The sequence below is a fragment of the Littorina saxatilis genome, linkage group LG9, assembly GCF_037325665.1.
Source record: "Littorina saxatilis isolate snail1 linkage group LG9, US_GU_Lsax_2.0, whole genome shotgun sequence".
Lineage (NCBI taxonomy): Eukaryota > Metazoa > Mollusca > Gastropoda > Littorinimorpha > Littorinidae > Littorina > Littorina saxatilis.
The window spans coordinates 14474450-14488218 of NC_090253.1; the positions used below are offsets into that span (position 1 = coordinate 14474450).

Below are 13769 nucleotides of genomic sequence, written 5' to 3' on the forward strand. Positions count from 1 at the left end.
ATCTACGCCCTCAACCCACCAGGCGGCCGCGGCCGGGATTTCAACTCACGACCTTCCGATTAGGAGGCGGATGTCTTATCCACTAGGCCACTGCGCATGCGCCCGTCTGTAAGTGTTCAAGTGAAAGGATCTTCCCGCTAAAAAACACACTGAAATAATGACAGAAATTGTTCTCATGGGAAGGAGTTTATCTTTAGATAAGAGGTGGATGAAAATGAGAAACGAGATCTCATATTTTGCGCGTGTTTTTGATTGTGTGCGTTCTTTTGTACTTGTGCGTCACACGAAGAAACTCGAGCAAAACCTTGGGCAGCCAAGCACGCAATATTGATTGAAAAGTATAACTATAATAATACTTTTCACCAACTAACTATCGAACCTTCCTCCAAAATATGATATTTGAAGCGAAACGATCGAGGCCCGAAGCTAGGATAAGGCTGCGATGTCCTAAATAGATAGATTGATTTTAAAAATCGTTTAATTTTCTTCTATAAAAGCAAACAAGGTTTTAATCGATTTACTGTTCTCAGTACAGACAGACAGACAGACAACAAAGACTCAAGCACGGACGCACGCACGCACACGCAAACACACACACACACAAACGCACAACAACACACGCGCACACGCACACACACACACACGCACACACACACACACACACGCACACACACACACACAAACACACACGCACACGCACACACACACACGCAAACACACACACACACACACACACACACACACACACACACACACACACACACACACACACACACACTAGAAGGGTTCGGAAGCTCTTATCAGGTATCGGATCGTTCGGAGCGATCATTATTCGCATTTCCTTTTGTGAGAACCAAGCCACAATTATTCTACACTGCTTGCCACAAGATCGTGTCGAAAGGATGAGATCGCGTTTCCAAGGAAAATCTATTAACGATTCCGAAAGGATTGATGCGTCGGTACGGTGTACCTGACTCAACCCCCTCTCCCCCCTCCCCCCCCCCCCCCCCCCCCCCCCCCACTCATCCCCACTTGCACGTGACCCAAGCAGACCGGGCAATTCATCCACTTGATACTGCACGGCAGTGGCTTTATACGTACGTATATATATCAAAGACATCATCTCTCACGCGTAGAGGCCTGGCCACAGTAAATGTATGGTATGTATGCGGGTGGCCACACCATCCCGAACTCTGGTAAAATGAGTTACTTCCCTTCGGGTCTCATTTATCCCTGACAAACGCACAAACACACACGCGCACACGCACACACACACTCACACACACACACACACACACACACATGTACACACACACACAAATTAACCTTATTTATTTATTTATTTATTTATTTATTGTTTATTTAGCCTTTGTTTTTATTCTCTGGAGAGGAAATCTATTTTTTTTTCAAAGTTTTTTTAATTTTTTTTTAACATATTTAGAACTTTTCGTAATGTGTTATTGATATAAGCAGATTCGCGATCGTCGATAATGATTTTTCATAGGGTTGAGTAATTTTTAAATTACAAAGGAATTGTTATTTTAGACAGTTTCAAGCGAGCTATCTTTCGCGGATGTATTTACTGTGCAAACAACTCTAAATATGGCAAAAGTGTCACGTGATAATCAACTTTGTGACGTGATCATAACAAAATGGCTACGAAGCGGACGAAACTTTTTCCGTAACCAGTTGGGAGTGATGCAACAATATCACGGTCTCCTTCCCAAAGCAGTCTCAAAATTTCGACTTGTTTTGACCTTAGAACGATGTCTTTATCATAACTGTGAAGAACAGAACGGAGATCACTGTCGAAGTCAGGCCATTCTACAATCACGTTCGTCTTTTGTCTTTCATGAGAAACATTAGCAAAAAACATATGGGAGATAACTCTCTATTCTTGTTTTTATAGATTTCGGCTTTTAGCCACTTTCTTTCCCTTTACTCCGCGTAGAAATTATCCATCCTGTCAGAGAGACATGAGCGATAGCGTGGACCGATGATTATCAATACAATACAATACAATACAATACAATAACTTTATTAATCTCTAAAAGAGAAATTGCATTGCTGAGCTTTTGTGTCCGTAATAAAACATACATAAAACATTCAAAAATAAACATTTGTTCTTTGTCATTCATACATATCAGAATGGTGACCACACTTGCTGTACGCGCAATGACTCTCTTATGCTGCGTTTTGTGACCTTAATGATAACATTGAAAGGATAGTAGTTCTTGTTCGATTTCATAGGGTTCTACTCATAAGCCCGGTCGAGTTGACCAATCAGAAGAGGCGAGACGGTGACGCCTTGCGTAAGCAGGAACGAGGCGTTAGATTTCAAACAAGATGGCGGACTACGGTTCGGTTTGCTGTTTCGCAATTTCGCTAACTTATGGACTGATGTAGACGTCATGAAGCACTCTTGACCACATCATGGGAGTGTTTGTACAAGAATAAGTACGCAAACACTATGTAGTAGCTGTCTATTCTGATATATTTGGTACTAGAGGAATACCCGGCTTTGCCGGGGTGAATCGCGAGACAGAGACAGACAGCGTGGCGGTTCACCACAATCACCTTTGAAGGCGAAGTCCTGTCAAACGGGATTTCTTAGCCCTATATTATCTGTTGTGGCTTCTCAAATGCCAGAACATACAGACAGTCAAAAGCCGCTAGACCCCATCACAAACAGAACTCTATAATCCACAGGTGTTGCCCACACACACACAAACACACACACACACACAGAAGCCGTATATATATATATATATATATATATATATATATATATATATATGTATATCTATATCTATAAATATATAGAGATAGGTGACAGTGTATTTTTCGCGTGGCTATAAAGACTGGGAGACTCGTGGACAAATGTTACGATATTAACTGTGTTAAGATGTACTCACCAGAAAATCACTGCACAGTTCGTAGCAGGAAACTTTCGCTGACTAGTTTATGTAGTTTTTATTCGGAATCGTGTGCGTATCGATCGCATTCTTATGAGATGAACACAATGGAACGTAATCTTCTCTTCGATGACGCCATTTTAGATGACGTGTTATTCGAGATCTCATCGAAGAAGAACGATAAAAGAATATTGTATTATGAAATGTGCATGTGAATATTACTGCATGCATTTTAGAATTGATTCATTATTGATAAGATAATGATTGAGTGAAAGGAAACAGAGATTTGGTTTAGTTAGATAAATTGTTTGTATGTTGTTAGAGGTTACCTAGAGAAACGTAAACAAACACTTTTTGGTCGCTTTGACTTGAGACGGTGTTATACGAGATCTCATCGAAGCAGAACGATGAGAGAATATTACGTTACGAAATGTGCATGTAAATATGGTTATGCATTTTAGAATTGATTCATTATTGATAGGATAGTGATTGAGTGAAAGTAAAATGGAGATTTAGTTCGGTAGGATAGGTTGTTTGAGCGTTGTTAGAAGTTACCTAGAGAAACGTAAACAAACATCCTCGATCGCCTTGACTCTAAGACGATCGAGAGTGTCGGTTCGTTGCTAAAGGTACGAGACAACTGAAGAAGAGAAGAAGAAGCAAGGTGTGTTGTTTATGTTGTTAGGACATGTATTGGGGTAACGTAGACAGTCAGGGGAGATCGTTATAGACGATCGAAACGTTAGCGGTAGCTAGAGGTAACAGGTAAACAAACAAGGAAGGAGATAAATAGAGAAGGGAAAGGAGAAATCGGGGCTTATGAAGTTTTCTAGTCGCTTGTTCCTAGCGATTGTTCTAGCGATTTGGTTCTTTTGGCTGAGCGATGTGGTTCGAGTATGCTTCTTCGAGACGGGGCTTTTGAGGTTATTCGACAGGAGAAAGTGGGGCTATCCGACAGGAGAAATCGGGGCGGCTTCTTCGAGACTGGACGAGGAGGGATATAATATTGAGTTAGAGAACACTAGGTTCTAAGCTACACGAAGGGATAGCAGTCTACAGGAAGGAATGGGGAAAAGAGAAATCAGAACCAGTCTACGGGAGAAATCGAGGTCTGCAGTAAAGAAGATAGTCCGGAACAAGGTTATCATATATGTCATGCCTATTTTTATATGTGAACGAACGATACACTGATATATTGAAATTCGATACGAATTTGTTCAGATGAATAAATCTGAACATTGAAACCTGGAACAATTTGTGTCTGTTTTATTCTTCATTAACATTCACACACACAACAAACAACCAGATCAACAGCTCGCGCTCATCCCGTTACAATGGTGTCAGAAGTGTGGGATTTGTGATTCTTTTGTAAAAGACACATTTCTTGGAAATAACCCTGCAGTGGATTCATGGATTAAAGTGTGTGTGAAAAAAACAAAAAAAACCAAAAAAATGCTGATTCACGGATTATTATCTTCATGTGATTATTCACGGATTATTATCTTCATGTGATTATTCACGGATTATTATCTTCATGTGATTATTCACGGATTATTATCTTCATGTGATTATTCACGGATTAAAATCTTCATGTGATTATTCACGGATTAAAATCTTCATGTGATTATTCACGGATTAAAATCTTCATGTGATTATTCACGGATTAAAATCTTCATGTGATTGTGACAACGTACAACAAGAAGAAAGAAGAGGAACTGAAGAAACTAGACAACGTACACAAAAAGAAAGAAGAGGAACTGAAGAAATGAGAAGAAGCATAGTAGCCTGGAGGTGATTTTTATAAACTTTATTGACTTTTGATACATGTTTTATACATAGCTGTAGCTGATATCGTTGAAGAAGAGGATTTTACAAGAAGGAGATGTCTTTTGACTTTTATACCAGATGAGGAATGACTTTTCTTTAAAATTGACTTTTTACGGAGATTCTGCTTGGATTGGACTTGATTGATTTCTGCAAAAGAAGAAAAGAAAGTATTAACAATGATGAATCCTGAACAATTCTATGAACAGTATCTACGTGATGAAGAAACTGAGGGAGCAGAATTTCCGATGGGAGGAAATAGTCATAATTCTACTGGAGGTGTTCAAGAACTAACAGTAACAGACAAGACATACAAAGGATCAAGTAGAAGAGGTCTACAAATGAAACCACAACTTTTCGATGGGAGTGATGACTTTGAGACATACTTAGATCAGTTTGAATGTATTGCTGATTTAGGTGGTTGGACACTGAGAGAAAGAACACTCACTCTTGGAGCCTGTTTGAAAGGACAAGCTAGAAGATTCTATGCTGGACTAGCACCTCATGAGAAAAGAGAATATGCCAGTCTTATATTTCAACTGCGACAGAGATTCGGCACAGCATCCAGACATGGGGTGTACTGGACCACACAGTTTGAAAACAGAAAAAGACTACCAAATGAAGGATTGGCAGACTTTTCTGATGAACTTCTGCTACTTGCACAAAGGGCATATCCCAATGTTGGGTCATCAACTCAACATCAACTTGCACTACAGCAATGGTATAAAAATATGAGTCCAGACATAAAATGGCGATGTTTGGAGAGAAACTGTCAAACCATTCGAGAAGCTGAAGAGGTGGCTGACATGTATGAAGCTATCATGGTACCACAGAAAAAGAAAATCTTCATGGTCAACGGAGAAGAATCAACGATGATAAATTCTTCACCGGAGACATCTGCTCGAAATCGTCAACAACAAAAGGAAGACAGACGGTGCTGGACATGTAATGGGACTACACATTTGTCCAGAGACTGCAGACAGAGAACACAGTTTTGCACATGTTGTAAACGCTCTGACCACAGTTTGAAAGACTGTAATTTGTACAGGAAGTGCAAAGAACAGGAAAAATTTGAAACTCAACCAACCCACAACGGACGTTCTCAACAGAGAAGAGAGGGAAACGAGAACCGCCGATTTTAAAGGGTCGAGAATCGGTGAATCGACGAAGACCCAACATGAAGAAAGAAGAAACTACGGAACAGAAAAACAGGGAAGATACTCAACGCTACATGAAGAAAGAAGAAATTACGAAACAGAAAAACAGGGAAGATAGTCAACGCTACATGAAGAAAGAAGAAATTACGAAACAGGAAAACAGAGAGGATACTCAACCGAGTCAACGCTACATGAAGAAAGAAGAAATTACGAAACAGGAAAACAGGGAGGATACTCAACCGAGTCAACGCTACATGAAGAAAGAAGAAATTACGAAACAAGAAAACAGAGAGGATGAAGATAAAACACAAGAAGATGTTCCAAGAAGAATTGGTGTATCGGGATCAAAAATTAGTGACAATGACAATGGAATGTATACTTCTGTATTGGAAGAGAACCAAGAAAAAGTCAACTTTCCAGTTGATTGTGGAAGCACTACAACTCTTCTTTCTACGTCAGTTTTTGATAAACTTAACAAAAACAGTATTTCACCTCTTCAAGTGTCTACACCATTAGTTGCTGTGAATGGTCAAGCAATTAAACAAAGGGATCAACAAACAATGAAAGAAGAAAATTTTGTTGCATGTACTTTGACACAACGGAGAAACAAGAATGATGAACTAAGACCTACAGCAGTTCAATTCTCTTTCTCTGACATCCTCAGTTCCGAAGACAAGTCAACAGCAGTTCAATTCTCTTTCTCTGATATCTTCAGTTCTGCAAACAAGCAAGTCAAGCAAGAAAACCACAACATAGCTATGATTGTGGAAGATGAACAGAAACCGTCATGCAGTAAGACTCTAGACTCATCATCAAGTACAGACAAACCTGATTTTGAAGTCAGATTTCATCCATTATCTCTGGACGGATGGAATGCAGAAGAACTTAGCCAAGCTCAACTTGAAGATCAAGATATTGAACCACTTCTATCTGCGAAGATGAAATCAAAAGAGAGACCAAAATGGGCAGATCTCTCTACAAAACGTTCTCAGGCAAAAACACTTTGGGCTCAGTGGGACAGACTATGTATAGTAGATGGTATTCTCTACAGAAAGCGTCTTGAGAATGATAAAGATACAGGACTACAAATGATCGTACCTGAGTCAAAGCAAGAAGATGTTATGAAGAATCATCACGACGTTCCCACCGCTGGTCATCTGGGATCTGAAAAGACAGGAGAGAGAATAAAACAGTCATATTATTGGCCAGCCATGGATGATTGTATCAAACGCTACTGTGTCCAATGTGATAAGTGTGCTGCTAGAAAATCTCATCAAAAACGTGTTCCACTTGGACATTGTGGAGTTGGTGAACCTCTGGAACGAGTGAATCTAGACATATGTGGACCTTTTCCCAAAACAGTGATGGGAAACACACATATTTTGGTCATCACAGATCAATTCACACGATGGACAGAAGCAATACCAATTCCAAATCAAGAAGCAAAGACAGTAGCACAAGCCTTCATAACCCATTTCGCAAGCAGATTTGGGTATCCACTAACACTATACACTGATCAGGGCACAAACTTTGAATCAGTATTATTCAAAGAAATATGTAATCTAGTGGGGATAAACAAGACCAGATCTACAAGCATGCGGCCTCAAGCAAATGGAATTGTAGAACGATTCAACAGAACACTGGCTGCTATGTTAACAGCGTACTGCGAAAACAACCAGAAAAGCTGGGATATCTACTTACCTCTGCTGGCCTCAGCATACAGATCGTCGGTTCACTGCAGTACAGGTATAACTCCAAATCGAATGATGCTGGGACGTGAGGCGAGACTACCGATGTCACTGGTGTTTGGGCGACCCGGAGCTGAAGAAGAAGATGTTTCCCCAGATGTCTACACTGCAAACCTGGAACAGATATTTCAGAAAGTACATGAACATGCGCGGAAACATTTAAAGAAAAGTGCAGTGCATCAAGAGAAGTACTACAACATGAAAACCAGAAAACGTGAACTGAGTGTAGGACAATTAGTCTGGTTGTTCAACCCTGTCAGGAAGATAGGTGTGTGTACTAAAATGACGTCAAAATGGAAAGGACCGTATATCATCACCAACAAGATTGATGATTTGACATACCTTATTAAAACTAGACCAAAGAAAGATTCAAAGGCGTATCACATTGACAGACTGTTACCTTATAAAGGAAAGAATGTGCCGACGTGGATGGAGAAGTGGAGACTGAACTGTTCGTAACTTCGCCTTGTTTTTCTGGAACATAACGATGACATTGTGCAAAAGATAGTCATTCATAAACAGTATTCTCATATACGTCTTTCGTATGAATTGGGTTAGTTAGTATGATGGAGCGTAACTCAAGGTAAATTGAGGCTGGTTTCGAGACATATATATATCCCTGTGTGACAATAATGTGAGGCACTAGGCCAAGATAATTATTCAAACTGGACAGGTGGAGTTCTCAAGGAGTCGAGTTATTGTTAGGCGATGTGAAATTGGTAAAGCACGAAGGTACTGTAGCACGCTTTTTCGATCCTAACAATGTTACTCGGTCTCGGTTAGTTTTAGAAGATAAGTGGGTAATACAAGATGTATTGTAGTATGGACGGTTGACAAATATGAAAACATTGACTATGAATAACTTAATTAGCGCAATACGATATTAATGTGTTACAGATGGAGCAAGTACCAGTCTATGAGAACATAAGTGACGCTTCTGTAAATGAGGAAAATCCGGAGAAAGAGAAAACCGACTTACCTCGGGCAGAGTCAAAGTTATATCCTGTCATGGTATATCTGCCCATAGAAGAAGCCACGGCACTCGCACAAGTGCAGACGACAAATTCATTTGTCTCATCCGTGATTAAAAGAAAAGACGGGAAGACAACCATCGTCCTCAAATACAAGAAAATTTAGTAACACTAACAGAAACAGAAGAATGTGAGTGATTCACTCAAGTTTTAATTTCAATTTCAGTTTCTATGTTCTAGTTCTGGTACTGGTAGTTACAGTTACAGGAGAATATGTTTTAAAATATATAGATTATGCGGAGCATAATGTTAGAAAGCGGGGGTGCATGTAATGGATGGCCCTATTAGTATTATCCAGAAACTTTAACCTGAACATTAGTGGATCTAACTTTTGCACAGAGAAACATGTGATACAGATCTAAATGTGTTCTTCATTGACACAAGTGAAAGACTGGGAGACTCGTGGACAAATGTTACGATATTAACTGTGTTAAGATGTACTCACCAGAAAATCACTGCACAGTTCGTAGCAGGAAACTTTCGCTGACTAGTTTATGTAGTTTTTATTCGGAATCGTGTGCGTATCGATCGCATTCTTATGAGATGAACACAATGGAACGTAATCTTCTCTTCGATGACGCCATTTTAGATGACGTGTTATTCGAGATCTCATCGAAGAAGAACGATAAAAGAATATTGTATTATGAAATGTGCATGTGAATATTACTGCATGCATTTTAGAATTGATTCATTATTGATAAGATAATGATTGAGTGAAAGGAAACAGAGATTTGGTTTAGTTAGATAAATTGTTTGTATGTTGTTAGAGGTTACCTAGAGAAACGTAAACAAACACTTTTTGGTCGCTTTGACTTGAGACGGTGTTATACGAGATCTCATCGAAGCAGAACGATGAGAGAATATTACGTTACGAAATGTGCATGTAAATATGGTTATGCATTTTAGAATTGATTCATTATTGATAGGATAGTGATTGAGTGAAAGTAAAATGGAGATTTAGTTCGGTAGGATAGGTTGTTTGAGCGTTGTTAGAAGTTACCTAGAGAAACGTAAACAAACATCCTCGATCGCCTTGACTCTAAGACGATCGAGAGTGTCGGTTCGTTGCTAAAGGTACGAGACAACTGAAGAAGAGAAGAAGAAGCAAGGTGTGTTGTTTATGTTGTTAGGACATGTATTGGGGTAACGTAGACAGTCAGGGGAGATCGTTATAGACGATCGAAACGTTAGCGGTAGCTAGAGGTAACAGGTAAACAAACAAGGAAGGAGATAAATAGAGAAGGGAAAGGAGAAATCGGGGCTTATGAAGTTTTCTAGTCGCTTGTTCCTAGCGATTGTTCTAGCGATTTGGTTCTTTTGGCTGAGCGATGTGGTTCGAGTATGCTTCTTCGAGACGGGGCTTTTGAGGTTATTCGACAGGAGAAAGTGGGGCTATCCGACAGGAGAAATCGGGGCGGCTTCTTCGAGACTGGACGAGGAGGGATATAATATTGAGTTAGAGAACACTAGGTTCTAAGCTACACGAAGGGATAGCAGTCTACAGGAAGGAATGGGGAAAAGAGAAATCAGAACCAGTCTACGGGAAAAATCGAGGTCTGCAGTAAAGAAGATAGTCCGGAACAAGGTTATCATATGTCATGCCTATTTTTATATGTGAACGAACGATACACTGATATATTGAAATTCGATACGAATTTGTTCAGATGAATAAATCTGAACATTGAAACCTGGAACAATTTGTGTCTGTTTTATTCTTCATTAACATTCACACACACAACAATCAACGAGAGCCAACAGCTCGCAATCATCCCGTTACAATATATATATGTATATCTATATCTATAAATATATAGAGATAGGTGACAGTGTATTTTTCGCGTGGCTATAAATTGATTCGACCTTTTCACTTTGACAGTAAGAACAACTTACGGGTGCAAGGGAAGCGTTCTGGACAGCGCAGTGACATTCTAAAAATAGTAACGTAGAAACGGGAATATGGATTGAAGCCACACGAAGGAAGGGAGATAAACGCAAAACACTGGAGAAGATAAGGAAGAGTTACTGGGAATGGTGAAATGAACAGAAAAACCAAAATCGGTTCAGCGCTGCGCGCTGAGAGCACTTGTTGAAATATCTCATCGATGATATTGTGTCCAGGGTGTAGCTGAATACGGTGTCCAAATTTGAAAAAGATCCACCGAGAACTTTGGCTTTGGTGTGTCGGTATGGGGGCCCGGGTAGCTCAGGTGGAACCAAAATCGGTTCAGCGCTGCGCGCTGAGAGCACGTGTTGAAATACCTCATCGATGAGGTTGTGTCCGGGGTCTCTCTGAATAAGCCCACCAAATTTGAAGCAGATCCATCGAGAACTTTGGCCGTGCATCGCGCACAGACAGACACACAGACACACACACACACACACACTAGTCGTATATATAGATGTAATGCGGAGCAAAGTTGAACCGCGTTATGAAACCGTATGCCCACTCAATACACACAGACACAGACAGACAGACAGACACACAGACACACACACACACACACACACACACACACACACACACACACACACACACACACACAGGCACAGGCACACATACACAAACACTGACACACACACACACACACACACACACACACACACACACACACACACACACACACACACGTAGGGGGATGTTCGCCTATTTGCGGACAGTGTGTATCATTTTTGTACTTCCGTCAAAATGCGGTAATATGTGGACCTGTTTTGACTTTTTTGTTTAAGAGATAAAAAGTCCGCATATTGCGGTAAATACACAAACAAACACACAAACACACACACACACACACACACACACACACACAGACACACTCACACACACACACACACACACACACACACACACACACACACTTATGTAGCTTATATGTTACTGCGTAACGATAATCATACGGAGCACCCATTTCAAATAAGCCAGTCTACGCTGAGATTTTGATTGAGACTGAATTTAATTGGGTCGAGAAAACGATCATTTGCCGCCATTAGAGTCACGCTACAGCACTGTCTCCAAACTAACGCGATAGTCGGACAGAGTTGCGCCCCTGGAACGGCAGGTAGTTCCGGTTTGTGTTTGCAAAATGGAACCGCATGACAATCCGCCCTTCAGCTTCTTTACCCGCGTAGTTTGAATAGCAGACACAGTAACGTTTCCCTCTACCACTAATCTTCTTCTCTCGCTTCTTGGACGTAAACAAAACAACCGGAACTACCCGCCGACAGCGCCGCGGGCTATGTCAGGGACGGACAACTCTTATCACCTTCGTTTTGAGACAATGCTACAAGACGCAACCCAAGCGTAGTGTTGATAGGGACACGGAATACTTCAGCGACTGCTACCGTGTCTTGGCTGGCAGTCATATATTGATTTGGAATGCGCTTAGCGACGAGATAAAGGGGCTTGTTTTGGTCTTTGAAACTTTATTGAGTTCTCGTTTTGTTCTTTCTCCACAAAGATAAGCGTAGAATATGTGTGTTCTCGGTTTTCCCACAAAGGGAAGTACGGAATGTCTGTGTTCTCGGCTTTTCTAAAAAAAAGAGTTTGTTTGTTTGTTTGCTTAACGCCCAGCCGACCACGAAGGGCCATATCAGGGCGGTGCTGCTTTGACATATAACGTGCGCCACACACAAGACAGAAGTCGCAGCACAGGCTTCATGTCTCACCCAGTCACATTATTCTGACACCGGACCAACCAGTCTAAAAAAAGAGAACTCCGAGGTGTGTTTAATCTGCTCTTTATGGTTTCCCATAAAACCACTGAGTGGACGCGTTCTTTCTTGTTGACCAGTTGTAGGTGGAAGGAAGCATTGCCTTATGGGTATTCAAAACGGTGGTATGAAATTTTCGGATTGGGTACGAAACGAGAATTCCTCAACAGTTCACCACTCTTGCCAACCATTCCTTCACATGAATTATATTTTTCTTTGAACAATGAAAATTAATTTGAATATGCTTGTTCTCGGCCTTTCCCGAAGAGAGAACACAAAGGATTGTTTAATTTGCTTTTTTCCTTATAAGGAATATGTTTGTTCTCGCCCTTTCCGAAAAGAGGAATATGTTTGCTCTCGGTCTTTTCACAAAGAGAACACAGAGGAAGACATTTCTTCTTGCCCTTTGCACAAAGAGAGGCAAGGAATGTGTTTATTCTCGTTCTTTTCAAAAAAGAGAATCATCTGTGTTCGTTATTGACCTTTCCACAAAGGGAACACAGAGAAATTTGTTTGTTTTCGATCTTTGTACAAAGAGAGGTTGAGAAAAGTGTGTGTTCTCGGTCTTTACTTGAAGAGAAATCTGAGACGTCTTACCACCACGCCACTGCGCCCGTCAATTAGAATACCAAGAAAAGAGCAGTATCTCGGTCTTTCTGAAAAGAGAAGACAAAGGAGGTTTTTGTTCCTGGCTATTGTACAAAGAAATGTCGAGAAAGATTTGTAATCTTGGTCTTTGTACAAAGAGTAGGCAGTCGACGGGCGCAGTGGCGTGGTGGTAAGACGTCGGCCTCCTAATCGGGAGGGGGCGTTTGGGGGAGGAGGGGGGGGGGGGGGGGCGGGGAATTGGGGTTCGGGTTGGGAAGAACATGTACCACTTATACCGAAGAGGCCACTAAAACAGAAATGACGCCAGCACCTCTTGCGCATGTGGTGGCGAGACACAATGTTAAAACAAGGCAGAAACAAGGGAAAGAAATCCCTCGGGACTCCGAAGCAATTACAATTCCCAAATCTCCGTATAAACGCTTCCCTCTCGAGTGCGTAAAAGGGTATTGAAGTCGTAAGGCTTACGGTGATATTCTAGAAACCAATTATCGTACGAGTTTTGTTTTCTCCGTCGGAAGTATTGGACTACGTCACGTGATCCTCAAGGGTCGACGCTGCAACGTGGCATAACGTTGTCTTAAAAGGTTTGCCGGTGTTATGTAAAAACATTGCTCCCAGGGCAGCAGTACCAGGGCATCAGAAACGCAGTTCGCATAGACTGTGGGCAATGAAAATGCAAGATTCAGCCTGGGAGAAACAGAATCTATATTGGTCACTTGACTTCATCAACCAACTTCTGACGGACATAATCGAAGACATGGAACACTAAGCAGGCTA

At 41.0% G+C, this 13769-nt stretch overlaps 1 long non-coding RNA gene across 3 annotated transcripts; it reads right to left on the minus strand.

The window, feature by feature from the left end:
* Positions 1-4716: 4716 nt before the first annotated feature.
* LOC138975352 (uncharacterized) lies at positions 4717-9480 on the minus strand. Of its 3 annotated transcripts, none has more exons than XR_011458626.1 (5): positions 9121-9480; positions 8045-8118; positions 7598-7758; positions 6995-7060; positions 4717-4889 (listed from the first exon to the last, which is right to left on the minus strand). It is a non-coding gene; the product is annotated as an uncharacterized lncRNA (long non-coding RNA). The 3 variants fall into 3 exon arrangements; XR_011458625.1 differs by having other exon boundaries at positions 4718-4889; positions 8624-9480; XR_011458624.1 differs by lacking the exon at positions 9121-9480 and having other exon boundaries at positions 4718-4889; positions 8045-8566.
* Between the last annotated feature and the right edge of the window lie 4289 nt (positions 9481-13769).